The sequence below is a fragment of the Topomyia yanbarensis genome, chromosome 2 (genome assembly GCF_030247195.1).
Source record: "Topomyia yanbarensis strain Yona2022 chromosome 2, ASM3024719v1, whole genome shotgun sequence".
NCBI lineage: Eukaryota > Metazoa > Arthropoda > Insecta > Diptera > Culicidae > Topomyia > Topomyia yanbarensis.
Genome location: NC_080671.1, coordinates 351,829,522 through 351,845,344, shown reverse-complemented (window position 1 = coordinate 351,845,344; position 15,823 = coordinate 351,829,522).

Below are 15,823 nucleotides of genomic sequence, written 5' to 3'. Positions count from 1 at the left end.
CCTTGTTTTCCAAGATAAGCTATTTACCTAATTAATTTTTATCAACGCTAGGCAAATGGTGAGATTAGTAAAACTTTGAAATAAGTGCATATTTTCAATATTATAAATGAATTGTATTTTCAAAATTATCTATTTGAGAAATAAGTCAGCCACATGACTTATACTTTGGAGAACACTTCTGGAATTTCCGTAGTCATTTTGTTGCAATGACATTTATCAATGCCAAACCACTGTGTATTTCTCAGAAACCGTGTGCTGGGTATAATATAATTATTACAGAACACTGAGACACCCAAAATGCAACAAAAAATCTGCAATTATTGTTTGTTGAAACCATGTAAATAGAACGCGCGATATGGGAATTTCAACAAAACAACATTCTGCTCAATGTATCTTGTGATCTTGGTCATGTAGAGGGTCACACTCTTCGGCACGTGTGGAAGAACGATGTTATTTTTTTACTCACTATATCTTAATTTGCTAATTTTTAATCAAGTCTATATTTTCTGCAAAGTTGCTCACGAGATCAAAACTAGGCGGCATATAGTGTAGTATAAGATTCTTCCAGTAGTAGGCGCTAGTGAACATGTTAGTTTGTTGACCCACTGTATCTCAAGTTCCTGATTCTTTACAAAGTCGTTGTTGTCACTTGTGGAAAACCACTGACTATTTCACCACTAACGATAGTGATCAGTTCGGTAAAAAAGTAGACATGTGCGCCGCCGCACCACGCCGCCGACGCCGAACGGTAGACCAGCTGCGCGCCGCTGAAGGATTTTTTCCACTCCGAAACTTGAACTCAGGAATTTCTAATATGTTTACATACTGTTAATTAAACAATACAAACTACTATGATATCAGTTCACTCACTTTCCGATGCACTTTGCTTCGGGTTTTTTCACGTTAAAGAAACTGGACGGAAATAAATATTTCCGAATTCAAGAATACAGTGCATTGAACTCTGGAACAATCACATTTTTACGTATCGTAAGCGAGACTCTGAATGAAAATAATGTGTTTTTTAATTGTGTTTATATTTTTCCGTAACGCCTGCTTAACGCTTTTGAGTGTAAAGATGTTTGTTTTGTTGATGAGTATCCATCACAACTTTATCTACTTAGTTTATAAACCAAATGTTGACTCAAAATGTTACCCACATATCTAGGAACATTGTTTATGGTCTGACTATATTACGTTAACTGATTCATGATTTATCGCCTTATGATTATGATTTGGTTTTTAGTGGTAGTGAATTAGATCACAAAATTAAAAGAGTCGCCCTGTTTTCCCGAAAATTTAATCGAAAAACTTCGAATTTTATTCATGGTTCCATTCTTGTCTCGTAAACTGGTTATGATTCTGAGAGTATTAAATAATATTCACTATTTGTACGCGTGACATAGTTCCCAAATTCATAACATATGATTCTATTTTCAAGATATAGTTAATGAAAATTTGCGATTTTGTGCATGTCCCTAATATTTGCACGTGAGAAATTTCACGGCACTTAGTGTATTATTCACGGATTTTTTAACCGGGTTATGATTAGAGCTTCCATCCCGGGAACTTATTTCCCGGGAATCCCGGGATTTTTGGATTTCCCGGGAGTGAGCAGTGAATGCAAATGATTTTCCAACTGATTTGCAGATCTTTAAACTATATATCTTTAGGCTCGCTGATATGTTCTCATGATTTTTTATGTATATAGTCCAAGCCTTGCTCAAAATACTACTAAAAATGTTGATATTTTCATGCAAAAATGGATTAATTTGCCGGTCGTTGTACCGAAGCATTTCCTTACAGTAGCGTTAGTGATGCGCACGATATCTCTGCAACCGATGAGCCGATTGCTCAGATTTTTTAACAGTTCTTTTAATATTTAGATCTTGAATGAATGCAATCAAATTAGTAATTGAAATGGCGGTACTTTCTTAAAAGATCGATTAGTGTTTGACGGCGATCAGCAAAAGCAGCGGAGTTGGACTTACAGGTGAGTTAATCCTTTTTCCTTTTCAGGTCCGGCAGATGCAGGTAAGTGATGTTGGTACAGGTGTGACGGACTTTCGGCAGGAACGGCGGCTCAAAGAGCAGGTAATTTAAACTAAATTTTCTTATTTCAGCTTTTCTTCACTTTACTACATAATGTTCTTCATATAACTTCAAAATAAAATAACTTATACCTTCTAATATAAACTTTGTGAAAATACTCTCAATGACATCGGATGACACTGACGTTTCCTCTACAGTCGGGCACGAAGGTTGCCCAATGCTGTCATTGCTCCTTTTATAGTGGCTCATTCGGAAACCTGTTGTCCCGGAAACCCTTCTCTCTGGTCTAATGTTGGGCATTGGTAAAGATGTCGATGAAATGTCGATGATTGGCGAATTTTGGTGACGATGACGGCTAGAAGGCGCTGGATTCTTCTTCGTATGCGAACAGTGTTTGTTTCAAAACTTGGATGGTTTGTAGTGATATCATGCTTAACGCAAACGCTGTTTAAAATAAAGAATGTTTCTAGAACGTCTTCAGAAATATTTGATCGGTTCATCGAATGCATATTTCGTCTAATTTGTTATACCGTAACTGTAATATCTGTAAATTTTTGGATGTATGAAAAGAAAGACATAACGCTGTAGCTGTCCAATTTCATGCGCATCCAACCTATTTGCATGTCGCTTTCAAGGATGCAGGCAGGATTTTTGAAGGGATAAGATCAAGCAATCCAGATACTCGCCCGTAACAGGAAATCGATGGTAGGCTTCATCCATCGCTGCACAGTTCGTCCATTATCTGCTTGATTTTGATTCACACTTAATTCGGAATGATGCTGATCCTACTGCGACAGATATGGATTCCATATATCACATTTTCTCATTTGATCGGAAATAACTGCACAATACCCTGGAGCAGCTTAATCTTTTCATTCAAGATTACCAACGAATTCCAATTTTGGACAGTAACTCCAGCAGGTGCGTTTAGTATATCGTCCCAATCGTATCCGTGATTACCAAAATTTAGGTTATACATACAGCCAAGAAAAATCAAAAGAAGTTGATGTTGCGTAAACTTATTGACGAGTTATCAAATGATTGAATGATGTGTAGTACACCAAATCGCCTTTTTCTGACAACTGCTTTGAGGACAGATATACACGCAATCAAACAAGTTTGAAAACTTTTCAATTTATTCTTTTTTACATTTCTTATAAAAGAAATGTATAGAATTCGCTCAAACTTTCAAGATTTTTTCCGAGGCCCGGAGGGCCGAGTCTTATATACCAATCGACTCAGCTCGACGATTTGGGACAATGTCTGTGTGTGTGTGTGTGTGTGTGTCTGTGTGTGTGTGTATGTAACGGAAAAATTCTCATTCGTGTTTCTCAGCAATGGCTGAACCGATCTTATCCAAACCAATTTTAAATGAAAGAACTAAAAAACAGTATGAACGCTATTAATTTGTTTTTGGTTCTGATGTTTAGTTTCCAAGATATTAATGTTTGAATGCGTAAAAATGGCGTTTTTTGCAGTTTTTTTGAATTATCTGCCGAAATTGACAATGTAGATTACCAATTTATATGTTTTTAGACAACTTTAACGAATACCTTTCGAACAAGCTATAGATTGTTGAAATCGGACTAATATCAAAAGAGATATTTAACATTAAATGCGGACGAAAGATTTTTATCATTTCCCATTGCCAGAAATATGACCAAAAACATGTAATCTCTTATTAACGCCAAAGCGGCTTATTTTAGGTCAATAGCTTCTTCGGAGAATTTAATGGAGGTAATATGCTCTTTCTTTTGGTATTGTGCTTTTGCTGATTAATCCCCCTATGAGTGAGATATTTTCACAAATTTTCGTGGATGTGATTATATCGAAATGATGTCTTCAGCAAATTTGTAGCTCTTACTTTTGTGAATAACTTTACTAAAGACTTTAAATATCTATTTTGAATGCTTTAAAAGTTATGGCTTGTTGTTTGTTGATTACTCTTTGTCGCCTATTTATTGTTCAATATAGTAATAATCCATTGAAATAAGCTAAACATTATTTCGATAAAACGAATTTTGTATTTCATTTTACTATCTACAACCGTTAGAAATAATCACCGAACGCCGGCGTCGGCGGTAAAACATGATGATGAGTTATGTTCTACCATAGACCATGCGGTAGACTTGGGTGGAACGCCCAACTCCTACTCTGCAGAAGGCAAAAAATTCTTCACATTTCCTTTCGATCATGCCCATATGAGCCTGCCTAGTTCTAGTTTTCCGTTCTAAGTTTATAACTGATTCGCTCTAGAATACCTATCCGTCTTTCAATTTCATTGCTTTCGTTTCTCTTAGTCTCAAATTTGCCGAAAATAGCCAACAAAATCGATACAGTAGAACCTTGCGGCAATTAAAACATAGTAACAATTCGTATACCAATTAATTGGTATACTTAAGGGTTTATATGTTGCAGATAGAGAAAATACTGAAATTTTCAGCTTTCCTACAAAATATTACGAAAGCTTATTAAACAATTTTTCCTAATAAGTTTGTGAAAATTATAAACTATTTGAAATTTTTTTAATAGTTTAATTTTTTATTTAACCATGATTTTTTAATAAATAGTGACCATCGCTTCACAACGTAGTCTATTTTTCATGACTTGCGGTGAGCACGATATTTCGAATTGCTGAACTGAAAATTATAGAATAGAAATTAATTTATTGTAATCTTTACAGATTTAACACGCCGCGCAGATAGCTCTGAATTAGACCCGCTGGTGCCCTAAGACGATTTCGCTAGATTTTCAGAGCACGGTGCACCCAGTGACGGATGTGACGGAAGGTTATCGAAAAGATTCGTGAAAATGAAAATTCCAGTAATGATGATGATTTTCCCAAACGGTTCGTTTTCGAGAGGTTTTTATTTGTTCTTTGGCATTAGGATTGGCGATAATAATTCAAATCAAGGTTACTATTGGGAAGTCACCTTTAGAAAAAGTCGTTGTCGAAGTAAAATTTGGAACTATGCACGCGTGCACTTCAGAGATAGCGTGATATCAGGAGCTGCGATTTCATTTCAACGCTTTTTTTGTGAAAAGGGCGATACTTACAAATGTAAACATAAGGCTTTTTTCATATATGCGAATGAGGGCTTTGAAACGCAACAAATTAACCTAAAAATTTTGATTCCACGATATTGCTTTCTTAAACTATAGCAAAAAATACAACGGGTGAAACTGTATTTTTGTTTGTTTATTTAAAGTTTCGCCCTTCACGCTCCATGCAAACAAACAGGGCGATACTTTTTTTGCTAGCAGTTTAGAGGCGAAACTGTTTTTTCGTATTTTTTAGGATTACAACAATGATCGCTATTGAAAAAACCCGGATGAAATCGGTGTTGTAAAACGGTAGTTATTGTAAAAAACGTAAGGACGATACTTCAATGCTGATAGGTGGGACCGAAAAAGTAAACAATCGCCAAAGGGGCGATATTATTATTTTGTCAATTTCAATAGCAAAAACAAATTTTAAGTTAATAATTTCAAATACTTTATGAAGTTTTGGGTTTCGATCACTGAATCATGCAATCTAGGATGTAAAAAACACAATAGTTCTTAAATAGGAAATAAAACCAAGTCTGCAAATATTCACTGTTGATTTTCTTTGAATGGTATCATTGCTAGTATCGCCCTTTTCAAGAAAAAGCGTTGATTTCTTAGTTCTCAGTCGCGTTGGAAATTTGAGTAAAGTATAAACTTCAAATCGATTCAAAAAAAAATTTCGATTTTTTTGGCTCAGTACAATATATAACCCCTTCAGTTTTCCCACCACAATTTAGATATTTTATTTTATGGGCCATTTTTTCGCTTTCCCATTGATTTGGTTTGAGATTTCTAGCACTGATGTTGTCCTATGCTGATTTGAGCGATTCTCTGAGTCCTGCCACTATCCCATGTAGTATGTGTTATCAAAAACATCGTGAAGCATCAAGTTCTAAATGTTCTCAAACGATATAATATCCGAAGAGAGTGATAAGAGTTATAAGAAATGTCTCATCACACTGTTAGGTGGATTAAAAGCGTTTTTTAAGAGAATTATTCACTTTTTATTTTTTTCTGTATTCCCGGGATCCCGGGATTTCCCGGCAAATTTATTATTTGTTTCCCGAATCCCGGGAAGCTGAAAACCGTCGGGAAATGGAAGCTCTAGTTATGATTTCTAGTATGCTTGTCACGGTTCACCAGTCGAAATAGTTCATGATATAGTTCATGAAGTATGCAATTTTCCACATGATCCTAATACTTCTACACAATTTCACGGAACTCAAACAATTACTCATGGATTTGTGAACTGTTTCTAGTATGCTTTTGAATAAGCTCACGGACATTAAAAAATATTACTAATCAATTACAATTGAAGTTTTATAGTACGCTACAAGTGCAATCTAAGTTTTATGAGTGGCTATAAAACTATCATAAAACCTCTATTGTTACTTGGGCTGGTCTTGACATTTTTACGTGGACTATTGTTAACAGCTGCTACCAACCAGTCATAGGTACCATCATTTGATATAAAAAAACTCTACATTAATTTTTCTAAACGGATAATAAGAATTGTAAACAAACTTTTGTTTTGTTGATATCTCTTATTTTGCTTTGGTTTCAACACAAAAAATATTTAAAATTGTTTCTACGAAGAAGGGTAAATATGTTGTCATGAAATTCTACTCTGGAGCGGAATAATAGGCAAAATAAATTCGTATGTACCTATGTATTTATGTAGTAGGAAGCAACCATCAGATCAAGGCACTACCAGTGGATATGGTTGGTCTTACAGTAGACGTAATTTGTTTATCAGCTAACCTTCATATAGTTGCTGCTATCAAAGGGCTAAAATAGGGATGGGCGTACCCGTAAACAGAGGCATTTACGCGCATTCCGCGGGGAACAGGCAAGCTCCTTCCAACAATAGCATCCGGTCACATAAACAATGATATTGAATAACACTAGTTTACAAAATAAAAATTAAAATCTGAACTTCAATATTCGAAAATGAGGTTAAAAAAATTTAAAGTAGAACAGTTTTCGAGTTACAGTGAAAAAATGAATTTCCCTTTAAAATAAAAAGTACGTTCAGTAAAATCCAAATATCTTCGGTTATAGTGCATCGATATGAAATATTATTATGTTGAATTAAAGATAATTGAATGCACTTTCGATCGTTAGAACATTTTGTTTTAAAGCGACTATTGGTTCTGACGTCATTTACGAATCTTTTGGACTTTCTCTTAATTTTTCGTCATTTTTTGAAGAAAAATGGGCGTGTGATCAGTATTTTCGGCAAGATAAAGCAATCCTAAAAATTATATTTTTATGGGAAATTAATAACCAATGAAAATAAGCACTTGTTAGTTTGAATCCGATGAAAATTACGAAAGTTATTAAATTTTTTGAAAAATGGCAATTTTTGTGTTTCCGTCTCGATTCCAATTTTTTCTGGGGCTTGTTTAATAATATATGAGGGACTCTCTATCTGAATTCTGTTAAACAAGTAAATGGAAGAATTTTGAAAGAATTTAATATGGGGATCTCGTTTATCCAAATTATTTAAGACTTCTGATAACAATAATTTCAGGATCAATGAAATTTTAAGTCATCGAATGATTGGTTTGCAATACTGCACACCTAGAAAAAATCGTGTAAAATTACGTCTCCTGACCCTGACATATACGAGCGTCAAAAATGACACAGTTTTACGTTCGATTCTAATTTTACATGACATTGAATTTCGTAAATTACGTAATTTTACTCTGTTTTAAATGTAGATGCGGATAATTTTATAGCACTGCGCATGTAAAGTACATTTTTCATGTAAAATTAAACGGAGTACGGTTATATTTTGTCATTTCGTGAATTACGGTTTGGTAGATTGTGTCATGTTTGAAATTACGTCAACGATAAAATTCATATGTTTTTGGTGTGTGTTTGTAATATTTGCAAGTGTATTACATAAAATAACACTCTTATGATAAAAAATTCGTTGTAAGCTAAACCCGCATACGTAATAAAATTCATATTTTGAAAGCTGCTGGCTGCTCAACTGGGTTTTGTACAATATTAATACAAATTATACGAATCCGTGGAAATATGTGATACTACATACGTCAAGTATTATAAAATTAATAATTTATAAAACTTTTAATTTGTGTTCCTTCATAGAACATCTAGTGTTTTGAAATTATGTAGGACATCGAACAAGACTTATGTTAGGTCTAAAATCTCAGAATCTGAACTTAAGAATGATTTGAAGAATGTAGAATATTTTGTAATTGCACTGAGATGTTTTACGCAATACATTGTAGTAGTTTGAAGTTTTGTGAACCACTACAGTAAAATCGGTACATCGTAGAAGCCAATGTTAATCCAATATGATTTCAAATTATAAACTTCTAGACGTTTTAATAACGTAAAATACATTGTTAGTAGAACAAAACGTGACGAAATAGGTGGAGAAGTCATCTTTCGTTAAGCTTAACGGGCTTAAGTGCCCGAATTTAGCATTTTGCACCGTGATAAGCTTCCGATGTGTGTATCAAGGCATTGTGGAGCGTGCAGTTTACAACGTATTTTCTACATATACGATTCTGTATGACGCATGTAAATATTATTCGCATTATTAATGCCAAATTTTTGATGACATTACTCCACTGAGTCTGAAATTATTGTTATCAGAAGTCTTTAATCATTTAGATAAACGAGTTCGAGTAGTACCTTACATTATTTTTTTTTTTCAAAATTCTTCCATTTACTTGTTTAACAGAATTCTGACAGAGAGTCCCGCATATATTATTAAATAAGCCCTAGAAAATATTGGAATCGAGACGGTTCAATAAGTTGACCCAGAGAAGCACAAAAATTACCATTTTACAAAAAATTGAATAACTTTTGCAATTTTCATCGGATTCAAACTAACAAGTGCTTATTTTCATTGGTTTTTAGCAGGCTTTAATTTGCCATAAAAATATAATTTTTAGGATTGCTTTATCTTGCCAAAAATATTGACCACATGCTCATTTTTCTTCAAAAAAAGACAAAAAATTAAGAAAAAGTTCAATGGATTCGTAAATAACATCAGAACCAGTAATCGCACTAAGTTCCAATGAACTAAAAAATTACCTTTAATTCAACATAATAATATTTCTTCACAGTCTCTACGCATCGCTCGATCGAGATAGAAGTGTTTTGTTTTCGGTCTGTTAGAAAAAGAACAGTGCAGTAATCCGCGTTCAAGGTTATTTTGCCATTCTCTGCCTCTTCGAGGTTTGGACTTTTATTTTCTTTTGTGCGTGTGTTAACCGTTAGGCCACATTCCTCAACCTTTTGTTCGTAAAGCGAGGATTGAACAATAACCAGCTATTTAAGCTGGACTGGTGCGTCGTGGGAAACGAGTATACAGATAAGTGAAATCTACCTTTTTGATACATTTACGGCTTTTTCCCGTCTGCGCGGGTGCTGACCCCGTGCGTTGACGGTGTCGATGGCTTCCTCCCCGGATGGCCAAATGGAGATCGAGTCGACTCCTAAGGCTCTCCCCCGACCCAAACAATATCCAGAGCTCTCGACCGGTCCCTTTGTGGTCTTCTTTCGGCCCAAAACGAAATCGCTGAATCTATTACAGATTTCAAAAGACCTGACGGAACGGTTCTCGGCTGTGACCGAAATAAAAAAGGTCCGCTCAGACAGGCTGAGGGTCGTGCTGACTAACTCAAAGCAGGCAAACGATATTGCTTGCTGCGAGCACTTTACGAAGGACTATCACGTGTATATTCCAGCTGTAAAAGTACAGTCTGAAGGCGTTGTCACCGATGACAGTTTGACATGCGAGGATCTGCTGCAGTACGGGGTTGGCCGTTTTAGAGACCGCATACTTCAGCCAGTGAAAATACTCGAGTGCAAGCGTTTGCACTCAGTAGTAGTTGCGGGGGATGGTTCAAAAACGTACCCCCAATCAAACTCTTATCGGTTGACCTTCGCTGGTACCGCTTTGCCAAATTACGTCCTCTTGCACAAGGTTCGTCTGCCTGTGCGTCTGTTTGTGCCGCGGGTCATGAATTGCACAAAGTGTAAACAATTGGGTCACACAGCCACCCATTGTAGCAATAAGGCCCGCTGTGGAAAATGCGGGGAGAATCATCTGGATGATTCGTGCAGTAAGAATGCTGAGAAGTGTCCTTACTGTGCAGAGAATCTGCATGATATCTCGGCATGTCCCGCGTACAAACTACGCGGGGATAAACTAAAACGTTCCCTTGCTGGACGATCCGAACGTTCTTTTGCAGAAATGCTAAAGAAAGCTACACCACCAATCTCAACAAACATCTATGCTCACTTGCCTCCTAACGAGGGCGAGCCTGATGACCCACAAGAGGGAACATCTACTAGCGCGCCTAGAAGTTATAGGAAGAGGAGGAACATTTCCTCTCCTAAAGTTCGTTGTAAAGGCCAGAAGGTATCCCTTGACGGGACTCAGAAAGTCACATCTATTGGAAGTGTTGCAACCAAACCGAAGCAATTAGCTCCTGGTCTCGGAGGATTAAACTCAGAGAAGGAGTTCCCAGCACTTACCGGAACATCAAAAATCCCAAGTGTTCCTCTGTTTCAGTTCGAGAATAATCGCGGCACTGGAATTATCAAACTTTTGGACATTGTGGACTGGATAATAAAAACTTTCAATATAACTGATCCTATTAAAAGTCTGTTGTTAGCTTTTCTCCCTACAGTAAGAACATTTTTGAAGCAGTTGACTGCTAAATGGCCCCTCCTTTCAGCGATTGTATCCTTCGATGGCTAACTCATCGAACGAGGTCACTGATTTGATCACTGTTCTACAGTGGAATTGCAGAAGTATCATCCCGAAAATCGATTCCTTCAAAATTTTAATAAATAATTTGAGTTGCGATGCATTTGCATTATGTGAAACTTGGTTAACTTCCGACATAGATCTCAACTTCCACGACTTTAATATTATTCGCCTGGATCGAGACACCCCCTATGGAGGAGTGCTTTTGGGGATCAAAAAGCGCTATTCCTTCTACAGAATTAACCTTCCCTCGATAACAGGTATTGAAGTTGTCGCTTGTCAAGTAACAATCAAAGGCAAAGATCTTTGCATAGCTTCCATGGGTCATTCCATGCGAAGTGATCAAGGTACGTGTAATCGACCTCCACGGATTTGAACAAAATTTAGAGGAATTGTTCATCTAGGGCCAATATATAAAAACCCAAATTTTTGTGACAATTGAACCACCCCTCGGGTCATTGGAGCACCCCCCGTTTTGGCAAATTGCCAAAACTCTTGATTTTCTTTTGATCATATCTCCGGTTCTATTTACTCTAGAATCAAACCACAAGATGGCTTTTGAAGAAAATTGTTCAAGGAATCTATAAAAAATATTGTTTTTTGTCGACAGTGTTGCCAACTATGCAATTTTTTCAGTTAAATATTAAAAGTTAATTTTTCTCAAAATACGTACATTTTAATTTTGAAAATTTTAATGCCATCGCGTTCCTCAGACATTTTTACATAAAAAACACTTATCATCCCAATATAATATGAGCGCATCCTGAGATACACCGTTTTGAAGAGAAAAAACCGCAATTTCCCATATAAAATCGCAAGCGCACAACACTAAAAAACCAACTTGAGTATTCTGAGTTCAAACATAATTTTTCGTGAAGTAGACGAGAAATGATGAAAAACTACGTATTTGGTTTGCTTCTAGCAGATCTGGGTCGATTTTTATGACAGTTTGAAGATTTTCTCAATTTTGGCCAATAAAAATGGATTTTTATATGAGAAAATCGGAGTTTTTCCCTTCAAAACGGTATATCTCAGGATGCGCTCATATTATATTGGGATGATAAGTGTTTTTTATGTAAAAATGTCTGAGGAACGCGATGGCATTAAAATTTTCAAAATTAAAATATACGTATTTTGAGAAAAATTAACTTTTAATATTTAACTGAAAAAATTGTATAGTTGGCAACACTGTCGGCAAAAAATAATATTTTTTATAGACTCCTTGAACAATTTTCTTCAAAAGCCATCTTGTGGTTTGATTCTAGAGTAAATAGAACCGGAGATATGATCAAAAGAAAATCAAGGGTTTTGGCAATTTGCCAAAACGGGGGGTGCTCCCATGACCCGAGGGGTGGTTCAATTGACACAAAAATTTGGGTTTTTATATATTGGCCCTGGATGAACAATTCCTCCAAATTTTGTTCAAATCCGTGAAGGTCGATTTCAAGTTTGCATCTTTTTTTGATCACTTCGCGTGGAATGACCCATATATATTCCCCCCAACACCGCGATTGGGCATCGCCGGCTACATGACATCATAGAATCCCTGCCTGCACCGCGACTAGTTTTAGGCGACTTTAACTCTCACGGTACGGAATGGGGTTGCCTTTATGATGATAACCGTTTCTTCTTTAATTCACAATATTTGCGACAACTTCAACATGACAATTCTAAACACGGGTGAAATGACACGGATTCCTCCCCCACCTGCGCGTCCAAGCGCATTAGATTTATCCCTTTGCTCGACCTCGCTAAAGTTAGAATGCGCGTGGAAGGTAATCCCTGATCCCCACGGTAGCGACCATCTGCCGATCGTAGTCTCAATCAATATCGGATCAAGGCCATTGGAAACAATCAATATTTCGTATGACCTCACACGAAATATCGATTGGAAGAGCTATGCTGCCGCGATATCCGACAACATCGAATCTACTCAAGAACTTCCTCCGGAGGAAGAGTACAGCTTTTTGGCTGGCTTGATTCTCGACAGCGCGAATCAAGCTCAGACTAAGCCAGTACCCGGCGCGAACATACAAAAACGTTCTCCCAATCCCTGGTGGGATAAAGAGTGCTCAGACGTGTACACAGAGAAGGCCGCCGCGTTTAAGACCTTCCGGAACGACGGGTTACCCGCTAGTTTTCGACAGTACGCGACGTTAGACAAGCGAATGAAGAGTTTGATGAAAGCCAAAAAACGCGGTTATTGGCGCCGGTTCGTCGACGGATTAACGAGAGAAACATCGATGAGCACTCTTTGGGGAACAGCCCGACGTATGCGAAATCGAAACAGTACTAATGAGAGCGTGGAATATTCAAACCGTTGGATATTCGATTTCGCCAAGAAGGTTTGTCCGGATTCCGCCCCGGCACAGAAGATCTACCGCGCCGCGTCCCGTCACGATAACGCGAACGAAACACCTTTTTCGATGGTGGAGTTCTCACTTGCTCTCTTCTCGTGTAACAATAAAGCTCCAGGGCCAGACAGAATCAAATTCAACTTGTTGAAGAATCTGCCAGACTCTGCCAAGAGACGCTTGTTGAACTTATTTAATAAGTTTCTTGAGGCTAACATTGTCCCACACGATTGGAGGCAAGTGAAGGTCATCGCCATCCAAAAACCAGGAAAACCAGCCTCCGACCACAATTCGTATCGACCGATCGCAATGCTATCTTGTATCCGGAAGTTGTTCGAGAAAATGATCCTATCCCGCCTCGACAATTGGGTCGAAGCAAATGGCTTACTGTCAGATACACAATTTGGCTTTCGCAAAGGCAAAGGGACGAATGATTGTCTTGCGTTGCTCTCAACCGAAATTCAAATGGCCTATGCTAGTAAAGAGCAGATGGCATCAGTGTTCCTAGATATAAAGGGGGCTTTTGATTCAGTTTCTATCAACATTCTTTCAGAGAAGCTGCACCAGCATGGTCTTTCAGCGACTTTAAACAACTTTTTACTAAACTTGTTGTCGGAAAAGCACATGCATTTTTCGCATGGTGACTTATCGACATCACGATTTAGCTACATGGGCCTTCCCCAGGGCTCATGTCTAAGCCCCCTGTTATACAATTTCTACGTCAACGACATTGATGAATGTCTTGACAATTCCTGCACTTTAAGACAACTTGCAGACGATGGCGTGGTGTCTGTTACGGGACCCAAAGCTGTCGATCTACAAGGACCATTACAGAATACCTTGGACAATTTGTCTGCATGGGCTATTAAGCTGGGTATCGAATTCTCCACGGAGAAAACTGAGCTAGTTGTATTTTCTAGGAAGCGTGAACCAGCACAACTACAGCTTCTATTAATGGGTCAAACTATAGCTCAGGTCTTCACAGTAAAATATCTAGGGGTCTGGTTCGACTCGAAAGGTACTTGGGGATGCCATATTCGGTATCTGAAACAGAAATGCCAGCAAAGGATCAACTTTCTTCGTACAATAACCGGAACGTGGTGGGGTGCCCACCCAGGAGACCTAATTAGGTTGTATCAAACAACGATACTGTCGGTACTGGAATACGGATGCTTCTGCTTTCGATCCGCCGCGAACATACATTTCATCAAACTCGAAAGAATTCAGTATCGTTGTTTGCGTATCGCCTTAGGGTGCATGAAGTCGACCCATACGATGAGTCTCGAAGTCCTGTCGGGCGTTCTCCCGCTGAAAAATCGATTTTGGGAACTCTCATATCGATTGCTCATTCGATGCGATATCTTGAACCCGTTGGTGATTGAAAATTTCGAAAGGCTTGTTGAGCTCAATTCTCAGACCCGTTTTATGTCCCTGTACTTTGACTACATGGCGCAAAATATTAATCCTTCTTCTTACAATCCCAACCGTGTGCATTTCATAAATACTTCTGAATCTACTGTTTTCTTCGACACATCCATGAAAGATGAGATTATTGGAATTCCGGACCATATACGCCCACAAGTGGTTCCAAATATTTTTTATAATAAATTCCGAGAAGTCGACTGTTCTAAGATGTTTTATACTGACGGATCAAACCTCGAAGGGTCCACTGGCTTCGGTATTTTCAATCAAAAGTTCACCGCCTCCTACAAACTCAGTGACCCTGCTTCAGTTTACGCCGCAGAACTAGCTGCTATTCAGTATACCCTTGGAGTCATTGACACATTACCCGCAGACCATTACTTCATCGTCTCGGATAGTCTGAGTTCTATTGACGCTATTCGCTCGATGAAACATGGAAAGCATTCCTCGTATTTTTTGGGGAAAATACGGGAGCTACTGAGTGCTTTATCTGACAAATCTTTCCAGATTACCTAGGTGTGGGTCCTTTCTCATTGCTCCATTCCGGGCAATGAGAAGGCGGACTCCTTAGCTAAGGTGGGTGCCATTGAAGGTGACGTTTTTGAAAGACCAATTTGCTTCCACGAATTTTTCAGTATTACTCATCAGAGAACCCTCGAAAGTTGGCAAACCTCGTGGAGCAATGGGGAGCTAGGAAGGTGGCTACATTCGATAGTCCCTAAGGTATCGACGAAACCTTGGTTCAAGGGGATGGATGTGGGTCGTGACTTCATTCGTGTGATGTCCCGACTCATGGCGAACCATTACACGCTGGATGCACATCTCCGACGTATTGGGCTCGTGGAGAGTGGTATCTGCGCTTGTGGCGACGGTTATCGCGATATAGAGCACATAGTCTGGGCGTGCACCGAGTACAGTTCCGCCAGGTCTCGGCTTATGGACACCCTCCGGGCCCGAGGAAGACCACCCAACGTCCCAGTTCGAGATGTGTTGGCAAGCCGCGATGTCCTCTATATGTCCCTTATATACACCTTCGTAAAAACCATCAATATCCAACTTTAACTGCCCCTTTTTCCTTATCATTCTCAGAAGTGCTCTCTTCCACCTGTACCATACACCCACGATGGTTTGATGCGACTCCAAGGCGACACAAAACATCCCTGTCGAATGAGCCAACAAACACGGGACCTAA